At 39.7% G+C, this 6,663-nt stretch overlaps 1 long non-coding RNA gene across 3 annotated transcripts; it reads right to left on the bottom strand.

Annotated features, from left to right (window-relative positions):
• Nucleotides 1–4,800: 4,800 nt before the first annotated feature.
• On the bottom strand, nt 4,801–6,358 carry LOC146960482 (uncharacterized). Of its 3 annotated transcripts, XR_015035438.1 has the most exons (5): nt 5,850–6,358; nt 5,602–5,756; nt 5,387–5,487; nt 5,107–5,293; nt 4,801–5,072 (listed from the first exon to the last, which is right to left on the bottom strand). It is a non-coding gene; the product is annotated as an uncharacterized LOC146960482 (long non-coding RNA). The 3 variants fall into 3 exon arrangements; XR_015035436.1 differs by having other exon boundaries at nt 4,801–5,293; XR_015035437.1 differs by having other exon boundaries at nt 4,801–5,293; nt 5,387–5,484.
• Between the last annotated feature and the right edge of the window lie 305 nt (nt 6,359–6,663).

Raw genomic sequence — 6,663 nt, 5'->3', positions numbered from 1 at the left:
TAAAGTTTAAATGGAGTCTCTAGGTGAAAGTATGCCTGAGCAGTAGACTTTTGTTAAACTCCAATGATTGGTCTTTTTCGCTCTTTTTTTCCCGCCCGTCCCATTGACTTACATGCAAAAATTTTGCGCAGTAAATCGCGACTTACGTCGCGAATAATTCGTACACTGTTGAGAAAAGTAATAGCACACCGATCCCGATCAGGACGCACATTTTGATATATAATTTGTCCTGCAACTCTTCGAGTTGCAGGACTAGTAGCGAACCGAAAGTTGGCCGGAAGTGGAAAAATAACTAGAAAAAGCATTTCCAAGAATGGAAATGGTGTGACTGCTGACAGCAACTGAACGCTGTTGCAGAATTAGCAAATAGTGCAAGCTGTGATCACCATACAAATGTTTGACCAAGGTCAGAATCGAACCCACATCCTCATGGTCATTAGACTTCCACTCTGCCTCTAGGCCACAGTGCACACACAGTTGCAGAGACTGTTGTCTGTTAATGATCTGCACACTGTCAACATCAAGAAAGCTTGAGAGTCAAGCTTGAATGACTTAGAATGAAAATGTCTGTGAATTTCAGGCTGAGCACTAACCATATGGCCACAGAGAACCTGAGTTACAATGAGCTTTATACTATGAGGAATCAAAGACTGTCCAATGACAGCTGAATAATTGGAATCAAAAGTCAAGCAATGAAGTGAAAAGACTGAGGCAGGAATCGAACCCATGACCATATGATCACTAAACCTTTACTCTGCCACTTGGCTACAGAGAGCACACTGCTTTCAAGACTGTTGTCATTCATTGTAATGTGATGATGTGCTGCAAACTGGTATGAGTAATCAAGGAGATAACAAACATCTGTAACCAATTGAAGGCGGGGGAGGAGAGCAGAATTCAACATAACATAACAAGAGTTCTTCCCTTGGATTCGAACCAGTGACCTTAGGGGTGGCAAGCAGTTACCCTACCCACTACACTACAGTGGAGTTGTGGAGAAGAGAGGTTGAGACTTTGATGAATGTGAGATTTTTTGTGAAAAAGTTAAATATTTTAAAAAGTATAAATAGTTAAAAAGAGAAAAGTAATGCCGATAAAGTTCAAAAGAAGCTGCACGTTTTGATATATGAATTGTTGAAATAGCACAAAGTATGAAGGACTAGAAGAAGACCGTAAAAAGGCGGAAGAAAATGGCCAAACAGAAGAACAATAGTGTGACTGCTTCAGCAGTCACACTAACTAGGAAAAAATCCACACAATAACAGTAGTGCCCGGGCTTCGCCCGGGCACTGGTCCCTGCAGCTATTTCATAGCTGTAGGGATCAGTGCCCGGTGCGATTGCCCGTGGCCCTAATAACTAGAAAATTTCCTCTCGGGAAATTTTGAATGGGCCACGGGAGCTACTGCGGGTTGTGCCATCTCTGTCAACATGGGAATCAAACCCACGATCTTAAGGTCAAGACAGAGCTGATCAGACAGACACATGATCATCTTTCTATAAGCACTGATATGGAGGAGCTGTAACCACATTAGGTTACCTGTGTGTGTGTGTGTGTGTGTGTGTGTGTGTGTGTGTGTGTGTGTGACACCAACAAGGTTTAACTTTAAAACCAGATTAAATCATGGTTTAAGTTTAAATTCTGTTGCACGTTAACTGTGTTTTAATCACATGAAGGTGTGTGTGTGTTTGTGTGTGTGTGTGTGTGACTGTAATCACATGAAGCTGGCTCTAGAGTCTGTGTGTGTGTGTGTGTGTGTGTGTGTGTGACTGTAATCACATGAAGCTGGCTCTAGAGTCTGTGTGTGTGTGTGACTGACTTGTCACATAGTTAGTTAGTAGCTGCATCCTGTGTCAGTCTGATTTAGCTGTGTCTGTGTTTATAAACATTTAAACGAGCGCCAGGTGGATTGTTTATGAAGTTAACGAGCCCTGGCCTGAGGATCAAAGAGGTTACCACGGCGATAGGGGCCCCCGCAGGCTGAGACAGACAGAAACGTGGAGAAAAACAGCCATTTTCTGCCTCTAAACCGGCCTCACAATTAGGCTTAGCATGACAAAACGGTAACTCCTATCAGAACAAAACACAGATCAATGTTGCTCTAAGGACTTACTGAAAATTTCGGTACGATTTGGTGTTTCTACAGTAAATATTTTGGCGACGCTGGCAGTTTTAAAACATCAAGCCGTTCTGCTCCTCTCAGAAAATATTTGTATTGGACTCAATGAGGAGCAGGGACAGACGTGGCCGCACTCAGAGGCTGATTCTGTAAGTTCTGTAAGTCTCTCTGATATTTTGAGCACATGACATGAGAGATAACAAGTTTGTCTTACAAATTCTGAAAAAATTAGGTCTGTAGAGTGTAAATTGTGGCCGTGGTGGCAATTTATCCAGAAAAAATACAGAATGTTTCTTCACTCTCTCCCACTCTAACCGATGATGTCACGCACTCTGACACGAACATTCCATGCAATACACACCCATTATAAACTCATAATTTCTCCAAAAATGATCATGGTCATTGATCAGGGATTGATCAAAAACTATATGACCTATCAAAACGTGGAGTAATACGACAATACACAAGACTTGTGTCTACTGTTTAAAGTTTAAATGGAGTCTCTAGGTGAAAGTATGCCTGAGCAGTAGACTTTTGTTAAACTCCAATGATTGGTCTTTTTCGGTCTTTTTTTTTTCGCCCGTCCCATTGACTTACATGCAAAATTTTTGCGCAGTTTTTCGCGACTACGTCGCGAAAAATTCGTAAACAGTTGAGAAAAGTAATAGCACCCCGATCCCGATCAAACCGCACGTTTTGATATATAATTTGTCCTGCAACTCTTCGAGTTGCAGGACTAGTAGCGAATCGAAAATCGTCCGGAAGTGGAAAAATAACTAGAGAATGCATTTCCTGAAGGAAATACGGGTGAATGCTGAAAGCTGGAAGCTGAATGAGCTGAATAAATTGTTGAAACTATGCTGAATTAAGTTAAGAAACTGCTGAAGAAATCTTGAATATATGAAGAGTATGAAATGGTTTGAAATTACTTGAATTGTTGAAGATCAGTATGAAGAAATTGAAAGTCTGAAGTCTACTCAGATTTACTTAAAACTGACAGTTTGAAAACATTTTTGAACCATTACTAATGTAGATTAAACAATATCTGAATAGTAAAAGTAGAAGATGAAAGATGAAGGATGTATGAAATGGGTGCTAATTACTTGAATTAGTGAAGAATAGTATGAATGAATTGAAAGGTTAAAGTGCACAATTTATTTGAAACAGTTTGAAAACATTTTTTGAACCATTACTAGTATAGATGAAACAATATCTGAAGTGTAAAAGTAGAATAGTTACAATCCGTTAAAGGGCAGAATAACTAAAAATAACTACAACATATCTGAAGGGTAAAAGTTAAACATGTTAATAAAAAGTTTGAGAAAAATGTAGAAATCCGGCAAATTTATAGTTTAATAGTTGAATGGTTGAAATCTGAAATAGGTGAGAAAATATTAAAAAGTAAAACTTATAAGAAGGATGTCGAATTTGTATGAAATGTTTGGAAAATTACTTGAATTTTTGAAGATTAGTATGAAAAAATTAACATTTAAGTCATTTAAGGGGAAATGTAAAAATCCATGGCTTTGTAATAGGTAATAGGTGATTTCAACTTGAATTGTTGAAGATTAGTATGAATAAATTGAAAGGCTTAAGTCTACTCGTATATAAAACTGACAGCTTGAAAACATTGTTGAACCATTACTAATATAGATGAAACAATATCGTAAGAATAAAAGTATAAGATTGAAGATGGAGGATGTATGAAATGGGTGGAAATTACTTGAATTGTTGAAGAATAGTATGAATGTATTGAAAAGCTTGAGTCTACTCAAATAAGTTTAACTGACAGCTTGGAAACATTTTTGAACTCTTACTAATATAGATTAAACAATATCTCAAGTAGAAACGTATAGCATGACAGCAGGAGGCTGAATCACATGACATGGTGGAAAAATACCTGAACTGATTTAGATAATAGAAAGAAAAGAAAAAAATGTGTCAAAGGTCTACAACCAGTAAAAATGTTGAAATGAAAGAGGAACATGTTGGAAAATCCTGCGTTATTAAATGTAACAGTTGAAGAGTCTGTTGAAGACTTGAAGTCAGCTGCAAAAAGCACTGGAACCTCACAGCTTAAAATCACGATCAGCTGATCATTCACATGCTGTCCTCATCCAAATAGGCTATTTCAACCCCCCATCTTACCTGCTCATCCCTGGCTATGTTACTGCTACTGCTGCCACTTTCTGCTGCTATCGCCACTGCTCTGATGCCCTTGCCGCTGCTACTGCTTGCATCTTGTTGCTACTGCATGAGGTTTTGCAAACTAACCACTGTGTGTATTTGTGTGTGTGTGGGATGTGTATGCAGAAATTGAAAAACTGAAGTCTTCTCAAATATTTTTCAAAACTGACAGCTGTACAAACATAGTGAACCATTATTAATATAGATGAAGCAATATGTGAGAGGTAATATAGATGGAGCAATATGTGAGAGGTAAAAGTAGAACATGTGAGCAGGAGGCTGAATTATATGACTTGGTGGAAAAACACCTGAATTGTTTAACAAAAGTGTAAAAGATGTGTTTGAGGTCTAATAGCAGTAGAAATCAACAATCTGTGTAGGTTTCACTGATATGAAGTAATTGTTCAAACACAACACCTTTCTTCAGTAATGTGAAATATCTATGTATCAACAAAAAGTACTAGGTAAACATAATATAAGAATGACTGTCCTTGGGATAGTTAGAATCTGTCTTTATTACAGCACTTGCAGGAAAGGAGGTTCATTTGTGTATTGCATTTCTAAAAAACGTTGTCTCCAAGTGCTTGACACAGCAGCATTACAACACTCTGCCCTTAGACCCTCACATCGACTGAGGAAAAACTCCCAAGAAAACCCTTAACAAGGGGAAAAAAACGGGAGGAACCTCAGGGTGAGCAACAGAGGAGGGATCCCTCACCCAGGACGGGCAGACGTGTGATAGATGTTGTGACGGCCAAGAATAAAACCTTATGGGCTCAACAGTATATATCACATGGGCACAGTCCTGACTGCAGTGGCCCATGTTCAAATTTGACTTGGCCATTTGCTGCTTGCTGCACAGATTGGATGGTGCTGTCATGTGTGGTCAGTGACAGCACGATGGCTTGGTGGTTCTGAGCTGTGTGTCCGTGCAGCAGTGCACCTCATCACTTGCCAGATGATCAACAGAAGAATGAGGGAGGTGAACCTGACAAGACAAGATAGAAAAATGTTTTGGAAAGTGAAGACCAAGACATAAACCACATGTTCAACACTTCCTTCCTAACTGATTATCATTTACCTTAAGTAATCACCTGCCAGAGAATCATCAGCCTGTCACCCTCAGTGCTCCGTCACACAGATCACAAGGTCCAGAAAGCTGTCCAGCCCTGTCGGTCTCTACTGTCAAGTGGGGGAGACCTGAAAGGAGAAGGCAGTGGACATGATATTGTTGTAAACCTACATTGTCAACAGTGTCATCCAAGTTTTTTTAATGACAAAACAACAAAGCGGTACCTTTGGCTCTGTTGTGAGCAGGCATAGAAGCTGGCAGCAGGATGACTTGTGTATGTGCGGTCCAGCAGTGAGGGCTCTGCAGACTGACGGTTTTGATGATGCTGTTGTTTCTGGTCAGACGTGGCCGGATGATGATGAGGTGGAAGTAGGTGCTCCTGATAAAAGAGAAGAGAAAGATGTTGTACGTTTTTGTGGCATAAAACATGTGCAGAACTTGTAGCCTATAAATCACATACTGTCTGTCATACCTTCAGCAACCAGCAGCACCACGACAGTCTCATTCTCTTCAGCAAAGAACAACCAGGGCAGGCAGGAAGAAGAACTCTGTGGAACCCAGTTGTGGTGGATCCACTGTTGACAGGATGATGCTGCAGTGCCTGGGCAATGGCAGACTGACAGCCACCATGTCCTGGCCGTTCCCAGCTGATCCTCACAGTTTTGGAAGTGGTGTGGTAAAGGTTGGAGAGGGGAACGTTGAGTAGGGGTCAGAAAGCACACAGAGTGAATGATCTCTGGTCAGGCCACCTGCCCTGAGGCAGGGGAGGTGACCATCCCAGCTCACACAACACAGAGAACATGTACTTTCAGCAGTTGCATATAAATGTGTATTGATGTTTTTTATTAATTTAACAGTTAATAGGATATATTATATTAATTGATAAATATTATTTATTGAAATTAATTTATTTTATTGTTCATTTTTCAGTGTCTGTTACACATGTAGCACAGGTATTGTAAACACTGGCTGTCCTCGGTTCCTGAAAACTCTTTTGGCTTGTGCATTTACCAACCCAAAACCCAAAACCCTCCCTGGTAAATGCACAAGCCAAAACACACTTTTTTTTCCTTTTTTTTTTTTTACACAGATGATGCTTCAAGAATTTTCCTATTGATTGCAAACTGAAGAATGTACATGGTGATAACAACATGATGAAAATACAATTTTATCAAATGAGTCACTTGTATTTTACTAAACCTGTATGGCTTACCGCACTGTTTCATGAACTGTTAAAAGACAATACACAGTAAATCGGGTTGTGATAGCTGTAGTAGGTCTTCAGC

This window comes from Trachurus japonicus, unplaced genomic scaffold (genome assembly GCF_045865225.1).
Source record: "Trachurus japonicus isolate A0001 unplaced genomic scaffold, Traja_1.0 AP030309.1".
Lineage (NCBI taxonomy): Eukaryota > Metazoa > Chordata > Actinopteri > Carangiformes > Carangidae > Trachurus > Trachurus japonicus.
The sequence above is the reverse complement of the archived record's forward strand: the minus strand, read 5'-3'. Positions and strand labels throughout refer to the sequence as shown.